Raw genomic sequence first — 15,853 nt, 5'->3', positions numbered from 1 at the left:
GGGATTTGAACCCATGGCCTCTGACTCCAAAGCTCGGGCTCTTTCCACTGAGCCATGCTGCTTCTCCTGTTTGAAGCTCCTGTCTTGAGCAGGGAGTCCCTGCAGCGTGGCTCAGTGGAAAGAGCCTGGGCTTTGGAGTTGGAGATCTTGGGTTCAAATCCCAGCTCCGCCACTTAGCTGTGTGACTTTGGGCAAGTCACTTAACTTCTCTGTGACTCATCTGTAAAATGGGGATTAAGACTGTGAGCCCCCATGGGACAACTTGATCACCTTGTTACCTCCCCAGTGCTTTGCACATAGTAAGTGCTTAATAAATACCATTATTATTATTATTATTATTATTTTCTGCCCTCCCCATCGAAGAATGAAATACATGCCCATTTTCCTCCACAGCCCCATTTGATTGGCTTTTAGGTTGTGGTGTCCGCACTTTTCCTTTTCTTGGTTTCATCCAATCTAGTGGATAAAGCCCGGGCCTGGGAGCCAGAGGATCTGGGTTCTAATCCTGGCTCCCCCACTTGCCTGTTCTGTGACTTTGGACAAGTCACTTTTCTCGGCCTGTTTCCTCAACTGCAAAACGGGGGATGCAGTGGAAAGAGCATGGGATTTGGAGTAAGAGGTCAGGGGTTCAAATCCCGGCTCCGCCACATGTCTGCTGTGTGACCTCGGGCAAGTCACTTCACTTCTCGGAGCCTCAGTTCCCTCATCTGTAAAATGGGGATTAAGACTGTGAGCCCCACGTGGGGCAACCTGATCACTTTGTATCCCCCGCCAGCGCTTAGAACAGTGCTTTGCACATAGTAAGCACTTAACAAATGCCAACATTATTATTATTATTCTCCTTCCTTCTTGGACTTTGAGCTCTAGATCGGACAGGGGCTGTGTCTGATCTGATTATCTTGCATCTACCCCTGCCTTAGAATAGAGCATGACACATAATAAGGGTTTAGCAAATACCGTTAAAATAAAAAATCCTCATCCTCCCCTTCCTAAATCCTCCTGTTTCAACTCTTTGTGTTCCTGGAGATCATTAACTTAATTCGTACCCCACCCTTTCAGTCACCCCTCCCTTGGGTATATTGCTTTTCATCTCCCCTGTAAATAGGGCTCACCAGCCCCTTAATCATTTTTGTGGGATTGTTTTTCTGGAAAAAGGCAGGCGGCTGGCAGGCTCCCAAATGTTTGTCTCCCTTTCCAGCCCCCACCTTGCCCCGTGCCAAGCTTGTGTCCATATCCTGCCAATCCACAGCTTCCCTCCAAGCCTTTCACGAGGGTGATGCTTTAAAAGGACAAAGTTTCGGGACCCCTGTACCCTCCCCAACCCACCCCAGTTCCTGGTGAACGGGACTTGTCTGTTTTCCTGACCGCGGGCAGCGCTCTCCGTGCGTGAACTCGGCATTTTCCAAATCAGTCGTGATTTATTTGAAATAAAACCATATCTGAAGGAAATAACCTTGAAAGATCCTGGGATTTGGGGGATTTTGGACGGCGAGATAAACACGTCCTCTGTAGGATTCGTCTCTTGCGTTGTGGCGAAGCTGCTCTTCTATATCCCCACTGTTGGGTAGGGACTGTATATGCTGCCAATTTGTACTTCCCAAGCGCTTAGTACAGTGCTCTGCACATAGTAAGCGCTCAATAAATACGATTGATGATCTTGGTTTCAGGTCAACAGCTGTTTGTGGGGTTTGGGAAGGTCCAGAACCATCTGCTGATACTGGACGTGGAAAGAGAGAGGGATTCCGTCACCTGGAAAAAGAAATCCGAGCAGGTTTTCCTGGTGTTTTTCTTAGCAAGGGCTCATTTGGCCAGGATAAGAAAGTTGTGTTGGCCGATCTAAGTATCTTCTCAGAAAGACTCTATCCTAGTGGGTAGCCTGGGAGACAGAAAGACCTGGGTTCTAATTCCGGTTCCATCACTTATCTGCTGTGTCACCTTGGGCAAGTCAATTCGCTTCTCGGCTTCAGTTACCTCATCTGTGTAGTGGGGATTAAGACTGGGAGCTCAAGCGGGGCTTGGACTGTGTCCAACCTGATCATTTTGTATCTACCCCAGCGCAGGGTCTGGCACATCATCATCATCAATCGTATTTATTGAGCGCTTACTATGTGTAGAGCACTGTACTAAGCACTTGGGAAGTACAAATTGGCAACATATAGAGACAGTCCCTACCCAACAGTGGGCTCACAGTCTAAAAGGGGGAGAGCACATAGTAAGCGCTTAGCAAATGCCATTAAAAAAAAAAAAGGCCGGCTCAAGGTTCCCGGAAGGCAGGCAGAGCAGTTGCGGAGGAGCATTGTGGCCTAGTGGCTAGAGCATGGGCTTGGAAGTTGGAAGGACCTGTGGTCCCCAGTTCAAATCCAGTGCCCCCGATGAAGTTTCAGCGCTTAGAATCATGTTGGCATTTGTTAAGCGCTTACTATGTGCCGAGCACTGTTCTAAGCGCTGCGGGGGGGATACAAGGTGATCAGGTTATCCCACTTGGGGCTCACAGCCTTAATCCCCATTGTACAGATGAGGGAACTGAGGCCCAGAGAAATTGTGACTTGCCCAAGGTCACACAGCAGACGTGGTGGAGTCGGGATTCGAACCCATGACCTCTGACTCCAAAGCCTGTGCTCTTTGGAAGCGCTTTGTGAGCACTGGGGTGGGGGTGGAGGGCGGAATACAAGGTGATCAAGTTGTCCCACGTGGGGCTCACAGTCTTAATCCCCATTTTCCAGATGAGGGAACTGAGGCTCAGAGCAGTTAAGTGACTTGCCCAAGGTGACACAGCAGACATGTGGCAGAGTTGGGATTCGAACCCATGACCTCTGACTCCAAAGCCCGGGCTCTTTGGAAGCGCTTTGTGAGCGCTGGGGTGTGGGTGGGGGGCAGAATACAAGGTGATCAAGTTGTCCCACGTGGGGCTCACAGTCTTAATCCCCATTTTCCAGATGAGGGAACTGAGGCTCAGAGCAGTTAAGTGACTTGCCCAAGGTGACACAGCAGACATGTGGCAGAGTTGGGATTCGAACCCATGACCTCTGACTCCAAAGCCCGGGCTCTTTGGAAGCGCTTTGTGAGCGCTGGGGTGTGGGTGGGGGGCAGAATACAAGGTGATCAAGTTGTCCCACGTGGGGCTCACAGTCTTAATCCCCATTTTCCAGATGAGGGAACTGAGGCTCAGAGCAGTTAAGTGACTTGCCCAAGGTCACACAGCAGACATGTGGCGGAGTCGGTATTTGAACCCATGACCTCTGACTCCAAAGCCCGGGCTCTTTCCACTGAGCCACACTGGTGCTTTGCACATAGTAAGTGCTTAACAAATGCCATTATTATCGTTATTATTATTATTATTCTAATCCCAGCTCCTCCAGGTGGCTGCTGTGTGACCTTGGGCAAGTCACTTCGCTTCTCTGGGCCTCAGTTCCCACATCTGTAAAATGGGGATTAAGAGTGTGAACCCCATGGGGGACAGGGACTGTGTCCAACCTGATTAACTTGTATCTACCCCAGTGGTTAGAACAGTGCTCGGCACATAGTAAGCATTTAACAAGTACCATAATTAATATTATCATTATGGAGGCCCTGGCCACAGGTGGGCAACTGGATTTCAGGAGCCACGAATCATGGAAAAACCCAGGGGACTTTAAAGGCCAGGACGGAAGGTTGTCCCACAGGGGGCTCAAAGTCTTAATCCCCATTTTACAGGTGAGGTAACTGAGGCACAGAGAAGTTTAAGTGACTTGCTCAAAGTCACACAGCTGACAATTGGCGGGGCTGGGACTTGAACCCATGACCTCTGACTCCAAAGCCCAGGCTCTTTCGACTGAGCCACGCTGCTTTAGTCATTGTTCTAAGCACTGGGGTAGATACAAAGTAATTGGATTGGACACAGTCCATGTCCCACGTGGGGCTGATAGTGTTATAATAATAATAATAATAATAATAATAATAATGGCATTTATTAAGTACTTACTATGTGCAAAGCACTGTTCTAAGTGCTGGGGAGTTTACAAGGAGATCAGGTTGTCCCACGGGGGCCTCACAGTCTTAGTCCCCATTTTCCAGATGAGGGAACTGAGGCACAGAGAAGTGAAGTGACTTGCCCAAAATCACACAGCTGACAAATGGCAGAGCCAGAATTCGAACCCACGACCCCTGACTCCAAAGCCCGGGCTCTTCCCACCGAGCCACGCTGCTTCTCTATCATCGTCATCATCATCAATCGTATTTATTGAGTGCTTACTATGTGCAGAGCACTGTACTAAGCGCTTGGGAAGTACAAGTATACAAGTATCTTGGTCTCAATCCCCATTTGAGGCCCAGAGAAGCGAAGTGACTTGTCCAAGGTCACACGGCAGACCAGTGGCGGAGCCGGGATTAGAACCCAGGTCCTTCTGCCTCTCAGGCCCGTGCTCTGTCCACTAGACCACGCTGTTCAAGCGCTTAGTACAGTGCTCTGCACACAGTAAGCGCTCAATAAATACAATTGATTGATTGATTGACGATGATGCCGAGAGAACCGGCCGAGGAAAGAGAACCGGGCAAGGAGAAGAAGGGCAGTCGGTCCCTTCTAGCTTTGGCCAGGGGGTCGCCTCGGGATTTGGGCACGCGACAAGAGGTGAGTGCTCGCCCCAGGCATCAGGAGCCATTCCCCTCTCCCTTTCCTCCCAGCTAAGGATACTGGGAGGTGGACGCTGGATCCCGTGGCCTGGCCCGGGAGACCCTGGCCGGTTGGGGCTTTGGAGTCAGAGGCCATGGGTTCAAATCCCGGCTCTGCCAATTGCCAGCCGCGTGACTTTGGGCAAGTCTCACTTCTCTGGGCCTCGGTTCCCTCATCTGTAAAAATGGGGATGAAGACTGTGAGCCCCCCGCGGGACAACCTGATCACCTTGTAACCTCCCCAAAGCTTAGAACAGTGCTTTGCACGTAGCAAGCGCTTAATAATGCCACTATTATTATTATTATTATTATTATTATTATTATTATTATTATTGGGCACTTGGAAAGGAAGTGCCAGGATCCAGTCCAGAAGAGGATTGAGTCATTCCGGTCATGGGAGAGGCTGGGACCTCAGCTTTCTATCCCTCTCTAAAGCCATTCCCGATGTCCTCTCGCCATCCCTCTAGACTGTAAGCTCATTAGGGGCAGGGAATGTGTCTGCCAATTCCGCTATATTTCCCTCTCCCAAAGACTTAGCACGCGTAGTAAGTGCTCAATGAATACCATTGATTGATCGATTGACTGATTGATTGATTGATTGATTGACTCGTCCCCCTCTCCATCCCCCCATCTTACCTCCTTCCCTTCCCCACAGCACCTGTATATATGTATATATGTTTGTACATATTTATTACTCTATTTATTTATTTATTTATTTATTTTACTTGTACATATTTATTCTATTTGTTTTATTTTGTTAGTATGTTTGGTTTTGTTCTCTGTCTCCCCCCTTTTAGACTGTGAGCCCACTGTTGGGTAGGGACTGGCTCTATATGTTGCCAACTTGTACTTCCCAAGTGCTTAGTACAGTGCTCTGCACACAGTAAGCGCTCAATAAATACGATTGATTGATTTATTGACTGATGCTTTTCAGCAGTGTCACCCTTCTGCTTCCAGAGTTGCTGACTGCCTCAGCTTCCTGTGATATTTATTGAGCGCTTACTGTGCACAGCGCTGTAATATTAATAATAATTATGATTTTTTAAGTGCTTATTATATAATAATAATAATAATGATGATGATGGCATTTGTTAAGCACTTACTATGTGCAAAACACTGTTCTAAGCGCTGGGGGGATACAACGTGAACAGGCTGTCCCACGTGGGGCTCACAGTCTTCATCCCCATTTTACAGATGAGGGAACTGAGACACAGAGAAGTGAAGTGACTTGCCCAAAGTCACACAGCTGACAATTGGCAGAACCGGGATTTGAACCCATGACCTCTGACTCCCAAGCCTGTGCTCTCTCCACTGAGCCACGCTGCTTCTGCTATATGCCAAACACTGTTCTAAGCGCTGGAGTAGATACATGGTAACCAGGTCGGACACAGTCCCTATCATTCATTCATTCATTCAATCGTATTTATTGAGCGCTTACTGTGTGCAGAGCACTGTACTAAGCGCTTGGGAAGTACACGCTGGCAACATATAGAGACGGTCCCTACCCAACAACAGGCTCTCAGTCTAGAAGATAGTAATGGCATTTGTTAAGCGCTTACTATGTGCAAGGCACTTTTCTAATTGCTGGGGAGTATACAAGGTGATCAGGTTGTCCCACATGGGGCTCACAATCTTAATCCCCATTTTACAGATGAGGCAACTGAGGCACAGAGAAATTAAGTGACTTGCCCAAAGTCACACAGCTGACAAGCGGAGGAGCCAGGATTAGAACCCACGACCTCTGACTCCAAAGCCTGTGCTCTTTTCCACAGAGCCACGATGCTGTCCCACGTGGGACTCCCAGTCTCAGTCCTCATTTTTCGTTTGAGGTAACTGAGGCCCAGAGAAGTGAAGTGACTTACCCAAGGTCATATAGCAGACAAGTGCCATGGGGGAAGGGAGAAAGGGGAGGGGAGGGAGCTTCTGCCTGGCCATGGCTCGTGGCCCCAGGAGTCAGAAGGTCATGGATTCTAATCCCGCTCTGCCACACGTCTGCTGTGTGACCTTGGGCAAGTCACTTCACTTCTCTGGGCTTCAATTACCTCATCTGTAAAATGGGAATGAAGAATGTGAGCCCCATGGGGGACGGGGACTGTGTCCAACCTGATTACCTTTTAGACTGTGAGCCCACTGTTGGGTAGGGACCGTCTCTATATGTTGCCAACTTGTACTTCCCAAGCGCTTAGTCCAGTGCTCTGCACACAGTAAGCGCTCAATAAATACGATTGATTGATTGATTGATTACCTTGTGTCTACCCCAGTGCTTAGAACAGTGCTTGGCACATAGTAAGCGCTTAACAAGTACCATCGTCAATTAATGAATTAATTAGTTACCTCCACTCTGAGCCTCTGCTCATGTGAGGGAGAGTTTCCTTGCGGACAGTGAATGTGTTTTTTTATTGCTCCATCATACTCTCCCAAATTCATTCATTCGTCCATTCAATCGTATTTATTGTTTCCTTGTGGACAGTGAATGTGTTTTTTTATTGTTCCATCATACTCTCCCAAATTCATTCATTCATTCATTCAATCGTATTTATTGTTTCCTTGTGGACAGTGAATGTGTTTTTTTATTGTTCCATCATACTCTCCCAAATTCATTCATTCATTCAATCGTATTTATTGAGCGCTTACTGTGTGCAGAGCACTGGACTCAGCGCTTAAATATGGTGCTTAGCACAGAGTAAGCCTCGGTAAATACGGTTGAATGAATGAATGAGCATTGGGCACCTACTGGGCAGGACTGGAAGAATTGTTTCCGTCTGTTTGTCTGCCTCGGTGGGCTCTCACTGGACCAAGGCTGGGCTACAGCCTAATTAATGGTTCACCCAAGGCCTTAATAAACTCTGGATTCCCCCCATCTGGACTGTATTCGGGCTTTACCGGAGGCCTTGCTGAGGCCTGGGCGTGGAAAGTCCAACACTCAAGCGCAACACGTCGACGGAAGTCCTTCCCTTCCCCACAGCACCTGTATATACGTATATATGTTTGTACATATTTATTACTCTTTTTATTTATTTATTTTACTTGTCCATATCTATTCTATTTATTTTTTTTTTGTTAGTATGTTTGGTTTTGTTCTCTGTCTCCCCCTTTTAGACTGTGAGCCCACTGTTGGGTAGGGACTGTCTCTATATGTTGCCAACTTGGACTTCCCAAGCGCTTGGTACAGTGCTCTGCACACAGTAAGCGCTCAATAAATGCGATGGATGATGATGATGATGAGGTGTCTGCAATCGTAATTTGGGAGAGGTCCTCCGCTTGAAGCAGCGTAGACTAGTGGGTTGAGCTCAGGCCTGGGGATCAGAAGGACCTGGGTTCTAATCCCGGCACTGCCACTTGTTGCTGATGTCACCTGTATATATGTTTGTACGTATTTATTACTCTATTTATTTATTTTACTTGTGCATATTTATTCTATTTATTTTATTCTGTTAATATGTTTGGTTTTGTTCTCTGTCTCCCCCTTCTAGACTGTGAGCCCACTGGTGGGTAGGGACTGTCTCTATACGTTGCCAACTTGTACATCTCAAGCGCTTAGTACAGTGCTCTGCACACAGTAAGCGCTCAATAAATACGATTGAATGAATGAATGAATGAATGCAAGCGTCTGCGGGAAAGTAGTCTGTCTGGGCACCTTACACGGGTTTGGGGAATTTAGATCTGGACCTGGGCATCTTTATTTTAATGGTATTTGTTAAGCTTGGTATTCATTAAGCACTTATTTTGTGCAAGGCCTGTACTAAGTATGGGGGTGGCTTGGCAGTGAGCAGCATGGCTTAGTGGCAACAGCATGGTCTTGGGAGTCAGAGGTTGTGGGCTCTAATTCTGCTTCCACCACTTGTCAGCTGTGTGACTTTGGGCAAGTCACTTCACTTCTCTGGGCCTCAGTTCCCTCATCTGGAAAATGGGGATGAACTTCCTTCCTCTTCCCCTCGTCACCCTCTCCATCCCCCCATCTTACCTCCTTCCCTACAGCACCTGTATATATGTATATATGTTTGTACATATTTATTACTCTATTTATTTTACTTGTACATATCTATTCTATTTATTTTATTTTGTTAGTATGTTTGGTTTTGTTCTCCGTCTCCCCCTTTTAGACTGTGAGCCCACTGTTGGGTAGGGACTGTCTCTATATGTTGCCAACTTGTACTTCCCAAGCGCTTAGTACAGTGCTCTGCACACAGCAAGCGCTCAATAAATACGATTGATTGATTGATTGTGAGCCCTACGTGGGACACCCTGATTACCTTGTACTACCCCAGCGCTTAGAACAGTGCTTTGCACATAGTAAGCGCTTAACAAATGCCATCATTATTATTATTATTATTATTATAAGCAAATCTGGTTGGACACAGTCCCTGTCCCACATGGGGCTCACAGTCTTCATCCCCATTTTACAGATGAGGTAACTCAGGCTGAGGGAAGTGAAGTGACTTGCCCAAGTTCACACAGCAGGTAATGGATTAGAACCCAGGTCCTTCTGGGTTCTGAGAAGCAGCCTGGCTCAGTGGAAAGAGAACGGGCTTGGGAGTCAGAGGTCATGGGTTCTAATCCCGGCTCCGCCACATGTCTGCTGTGTGACCTTGGGCAAGTCACTTAACTTCTCTGAGCCTCAGTTACCTCATCTGTAAAATGGGGATTAAGACTGTGAGCCCCACATGGGACAACCTGATCACCTTGTATCCCCCCCAGCACTTTAGAACAGTGCTCCGCACATAGTAAGTGCTTAACAAATGCCATTATTATTATTATTATTATTATTGTTATTATTATTATTATTATTATTATTATTATTATTCTGACTCTCAGGCCCGGGCTCTATCCACTGGGCTGCATCGTGCCAGGCTAAGAGCTGGGGTAAATACAAACTAATCAGGTTGGACACAGTCCCTGTTCCACATGGGGCTCACAGTCTTAATCCTCATTTTACAGATGAGGTAACTGAGGCTCAGAGAAGTTAAGTGACTTGCCCAAGGTCACACAGCAGAAAGACGGCCAAAATGAGCTGAGGACCCAACTCCTTTTAACTTCCAGGCATGTGCTTTATCTATGAGGCCATGCTGCGTCACCAGGAAAGGCCTAGAAAACAATCAAAAGCAAACGTAAATCTTTGATTCGCCCGCTTCTGGGCTCAGGAAGAACAAAATAGAAATAGAGATGGTACAGAGAAGGGTCACCAAGGTGATTAAGGGAATCGAGCATCTTCCAGATTAGGAAACCTCATCTTGGAAATAGGATGTCTGAAAAGCGACGGGATTCAAGTTTACAGAATTGTGACTGAGGCACAGAGCAATTGAGTGATTTGTCTAAAGTCACTCAGCAGAAGAGTGGCAGGTTGGCACACAATGAATAGGAATGCCATACAGAGAGAAACTACTGAAGAAAGGAGCAGCATAGTCTAATGGCTAGAGTACGGGCCTGGAAATCAGAAGGATGTGGGTTCTAATCCCGCCTCGACCTCTTTTCTGCTGGATGACCTTGAGGAAGTCACTTAACCTCTCTGTGCCTCAGTTACCTCGTCTGTAAAATGAGGATTAAGGACCGTGAGCCCCATGTGGGACATGAACTGTGTACAGCCTTATACCCACCCCAGCGCTTAGTACAGTGTAAGGCACATAGTAAGTGTCTAACAAATGCCGTTTAAAAAAAGGGAGGTTTAAAAAGAAGGACCGTGAGCCCCATGTGGGACATGAACTGTGCACAACCTTATACCCACCCCAGTGCTTAGTACAGTGTAAGGCACATAGTAAGTGTCTAACAAATGCCGTTTAAAAAAAGGGAGGTTTAAAAAGAAGGACCGTGAGCCCTATGTGGGACATGAACTGTGCACAACCTTATATCCACCCCAGCGCTTAGTACAGTGTAAGGCACATAGTAAGTGTCTAACAAATACCGTTTAAAAAAAGGGAGGTTTAAAAAGAAGGGACTTGCGAAACGGCAAGCAGCCTGATATCTGATATCATAAAACTTTATTAAGTCTGGCATATTGATTGATTCAGGGGGCCGTTTTCTATGGGTACAAATCTGGGGCATCCCAGAAAGAGCTGCCTCCGTTTTGTTTTATCTCTGTCTTGAAAGACTCACGTTGAGTCACGGTGTCGACAAGGCAGCACAGAATATTTCATCAAGCCCCATAATACCAGGTTGAGGGGATTCCCATGGAAGGAAGTTTCCGAAAGGAAAGATTGTTCCACACCGTGGGTGGAAGTGTTTGGAATTTATTACTGCCATAAATTAGTCCAGGCTGAAAATATCAGTAGATTTAAGAAGGGTTTAGGTAAATTGCTGGTGGAGACATCCAGGGGTTATTCTCTCAAGGGCTCAGCCACTCACGTGGCTACCGGTATCAAGAGGAGCAGCGTGGCTCAGTGGAAAGAGCACGGGCTTTGGAGTCAGAGGTCATGGGTTCGAATCCCGGTCCCCCACGTCTGCTGTGTGACCTTGGGCAAATCACTTCACTTCTCTGTGCCTGAGTTCCCTCATCTGTAAAATGGGGATTAAGGCTGTGAGCCCCACATGGGACAACCTCATCTCCTTGTGTTCCCCCCAGCGCTTAGAACAGTGCTTTGCACATAGTAAGCGCTTAACAAATACCAACATTATTATTATTATTATCAGAGAAGCAGCCTGGCCTAGCGGATGGAGCGTGGGCTGGGAGTCAGAGGGCCTGGGTTCTAATCCTGGCTCTGCCACCTGCCTGCTTGGTGGTCTTGGGCAAATCATTTCACTTCTCTGTACCTCAGTTCCCTCATCTGCAAAATGAAGATTCAACGCCCGTTCTCCCTCCTACCTAGACTGTGAGCCCCATGTGGGACCCAGTGATCTTGTATCTACCCCTGCGCTTAGTACAGTGCTTGGCACATAGTAAGCACTTTTCAAATACCACGGTTATTCTTACCTCTCGGGAACACTTCCCCTATATACCTCTCTAGTCCTGACCTCTTTACCTAACCTACACACTAGCGCTAAGTACAGTACTTTGCACACAGTAAGCGCTCAATAAATACAATTGAGTGAATATCCTTTTCCTCCAGGACACCCCCAGCTGGATGTCCCACCTGTACCTCAAACTCAATGGGACTAAAATACAGCTACCCGTCTTCCCTGCTGTAAACATACTCCTCCCAACTTCCTTATTTCCCCCAAAATCTCCTCCCAGAGGCTTTCCCTGATAAAGCCCTCTTTTCCCCATCTCCCTCTCCCTTCTACATCGTCCATGTACTTGGAACCGTGACCTTCCAGCGCTTAGAACAGTGCTCTGCACATAGTAAGCGCTTAACAAATGCCATCATTATTATTTGGGCATTTGATATTTGCCCCACCCTCAACCCCACAGCACTTACGTACATACCTTTGAATTAAATACTATACGTTATTTCTATTGATGTCTGTCTCCCTCTCCAGACTGTAAGCTCACTATGGGCAGGAAATGTGCCTGCAATCCTGTTGTACTGTCCCAAGCACTTAGTACAGTTCTCTACCCACAGTAAGTGCTCAATAAATACCTTTGATGATGAAAAACATCTCCATCCTCCCTGTCCCGGAAACCTCCCACCAAGCAGCGCGGCTCAATGGAAAAAGCACTGGCTTGGGAGTCAGAGGTCATGGGTTCAAATCCCAGCTCCCCAATTGTCAGCTGTGTGACTTTGGGCAAGTCATTTCACTTCTCTGTGCCTTAGTTCCCTCATCTGTAAAAAATGGGGATTAAGACTGTGAGTCCCCCGTGGGACAACCTGATCACCTTGTATCCTCCCTAGCTCTTAGAACAGTGCTTTGCACATAGTAAGCACTTAACAAATGCCATTATTATTATTATTATTATCCAGGACTCCTGGATGTCTTCCAGTTCTCATATTCATTTTCATTCATTCATTCGTATTTATTGAGCGCTTACTGTGGGCAAAGCACTGTACTAAGTGCTTGAATTCAATCGATTCAGTTCCCATTCAATCTATTGCCAGTACTTTCTACCTAATATCTCCCGGATCTGCCCCTTCCATGGTCTAAGCTCCAGTCGATTCATAGCTAGACTATTGCCTTGGCCTCTTCACTAGTCTCCTTGCCTCCAGCCTCTCTCCCGTCAAATCCATACTTCACTCTGCTGCAAGGATCATCATCATCACCATCCTCTTGTCTCTCCCCACTTCAATCCATACTTCACACCGCTGCCCAGATTGTCTTTGTCCAGAAACGCTCTGGGAATGTTACTCCCCTCCTCCAAAATCTCCAGTGGCTACCAATCAACCTGCGCATCAGGCAGAAACTCCTCACCCTGGGTTTCAAGGCTGTCCATCTCCTCGCCCCCTCCTACCTCCCCTCCCTTCTCTCCTTCTCCAGCCCAGCCTGCACCTTCTGCTCCTCTGCCGCTATCTCCTCACCGGGCCTCGTTTTTGCCTGTCCCGCCATCGACTCCCGGCCCACGTCATCCCCCGGGCCTGGAATGCCCTCCCTCTGCCCATCCGCCAAGCTAGCTCTCTTCCTCCCTTCAAGGCCCTGCTGAGAGCTCACCTCCTCCAGGAGGCCTTCCCAGACTGAGCCCCTTCTTTCCTCTCCCCCTCGTCCCCCTCTCCATCCCCCCGTCTTACCTCCTTCCCTTCCCCACAGCACCTGTATATATGTATATATGTTTGTACATATTTATTACTCTATTTATTTTACTTGTACATATCTATTCTATTTATTTTATTTTGTTAATATGTTTTGTTTTGTTCTCTGTCTCCCCCTAGACTGTGAGCCCACTGTTGGGTAGGGACCGTCTCTATATGTTGCCAACTTGTACTTCCCAAGAGCTTAGTACAGTGCTCTGCAAACAGTAAGTGCTTAATAAATGTGATTGATTGATTGATTGATCAATGGTATTTATTGAATGCATACTGTTTGCAGAGCACTGTGCTAAGCGATTGAGAGAGAATGATGCAACAGAGTTGGCTCATGTTGCAACAGAGTTGGCTCAAGTTGGAGCACTGCTCGGGACCCATCTCCCACTCTGCAAAATAATAATAATTATTATCATTATTATTACTATAAAGTGGCATTTGGGCAAGTCACTTTACTTCTCTGGGCCTCAGTTACCTCATCTGTAAAATGGGGATTAAGGCTGTGAGCCCCACGTGGGACAGCCTGATTACCTTGCATCTACCCCAGTGCTCAGAACAGTGCTGGGGGGAGAGAGAACAGGGGTGGAGATGTAGATTTGGGTATCATCAGTGTAGAGATGATAGTTGAAGCCGTGGGAATGAGTGAGTTCACCAAGGGAGTGAGTGTAGATAGAGAACAGAAGGGGACCAAGAACTGAACCTTGGGGAACCCCTACAGTAAGGGGATGGGAGGGGGAGGAGGAGCCCGCAGGAGAGACTGAGAATGAACGGCCGAGAGATAAGAGGAGAACCAGGAGAGGATGGAGTCTGTGAAGCCACAGTTGGATAGCGTGTTGAGGAGAAGAGGGTGGTCTTCAGTGTCGAAGGCAGCCGAGAGGTTGAGGAGAATTAGGATAGATTAAGAGCCATCAGATTTGGCAAGACAGAGGTCATTGGTGTCCTTTGAGAGGGCAGTTTCGTGGAGTGTAGGGGACGGAAGCCATATTGGAGGGGGTCGAGGAAAGAGTTAGAGTTGAGGAATTCGAGGCAGTGCGTGTAGATGACTCATTCTAGGAGTTTGGAAAGGAAGGGTAGGAGGGAGATGGGGCAGTGGGGCCAAGAGGTTTTTTTTTAGGATGGGAGAGATGTGGGCATGTTTGAAGGCAGAGGGGAAGGAACCAGTGGAGAGTGAGCGGTTGAAGATGGAAGTTAAGGAGGGGAGAAGGGAAGGGGCGAGAGTTTTGATAAAATGAGAGGGAATGGGGTCTGAAACACAGGTGGATAGGGTGGCACTTGAGAGGAAGGAGAAGATCTCATCTGAAGATACTGCTGGGAAGGATGGGAAAGTAGAGGAGAGGGTTGAGGGTGGGGGGGATGGAGAAGGGGGAGAGGTGGCTTTGGGGAGCTCAGGCCTAGTGGTGTTAATTTTCCTAATAAAGTAGGTGGCCATATCGTTGGGGGTGAGGGATGAAGGAGGGGGAGGAACAGGGGGCCTGAGGAGGGAGTTAAATGTCCAGAACAGCTGATGGCTGTGATGGGCATGGGTGTCAAGGGAAGAAAAATAGGTAAGGGTAGATACAAGGTAATGAGGTTGTCCAACGTGGGGCTCACAGCCTTAATCCCCATTTTACAGATGAGCTAACTGAGGCCCAGAGAAATGAAGTGACAATTGGCGGAGCCGGGATTTGAACCCATGACTCCAAAGCCCAGGCTCTTTCTACTAAGCTACACTGTGTTGAAGATGGGGAGAGTGCCGAACTGTCAGCCATGTAGGGGCAGGAAGTTTCCAGCGGTGGGGAGGACGTGAGCAGCGGGTTGATAAATAAATACTAATAATGGTATTTGTTAAGTGCTTACTTTGTGCCAAGCACTGTACTAAGTGCTGGGGTGAAAGCAAGGGACAGTAGGTAGATTCATATTAGAAGAGCAACATATGAGAAGCAGCGTGGCTTAGTGGAAAGAGCCCGGGCTTGGGAGTCAGAAGTCATGGGTTCTAATCCCGGCTCTGCCCCTTGTCAGCTGTGTGACCTTGGGCAAGTCACTTATCTTCTCTGTGCCTCAGTTATCTCATCTGTAAAATGGGGATAACACTGTGAGCCCCACGTGGGACAACCTGATAACCTTGTATCTACCCCAGCGCTTAGAACAGTGCTTGGCACATAGTAGGCGCTTAACAAATACCAACGTTATTATTATTATTATATGTGGGCTCGGTTGAAGTGGTAAAGGAGCCGGGATAAGAGAGAGAACTGACTGAGTGTCTTGATTTCGATGGTGAGAGTATCTACACTTGGGAGAGTACACTATTCATTCATTCACTCATTCAGGTGTATTTATTGAGCGCTTACTGTGTGCAGAGCACTGTACTAAGCGCTTGGGAAGTACAAATCGGCAACATATAAATACAACAATAAACAGACACATTTCCTGCCCACAACACACTGGCAGTCTGTGGCGGGGCAGGAAGGGGGTGGGGGGAAACTGAGACACAAGGAGACTAAAACGGTGCACCTCTCGCCATAGCATCCTACTGATTTTTGTTTTTATTTTGTGTGTTTTTCCTTGTCTTTTACATCGCTTTAGTGTTTTATTTTGTCATCACTCTTGATGTAGAAGCATCGTGG

This window comes from Tachyglossus aculeatus, chromosome 1, assembly GCF_015852505.1.
Source record: "Tachyglossus aculeatus isolate mTacAcu1 chromosome 1, mTacAcu1.pri, whole genome shotgun sequence".
Lineage (NCBI taxonomy): Eukaryota > Metazoa > Chordata > Mammalia > Monotremata > Tachyglossidae > Tachyglossus > Tachyglossus aculeatus.
The sequence above is the reverse complement of the archived record's forward strand: the minus strand, read 5'-3'. Positions refer to the sequence as shown.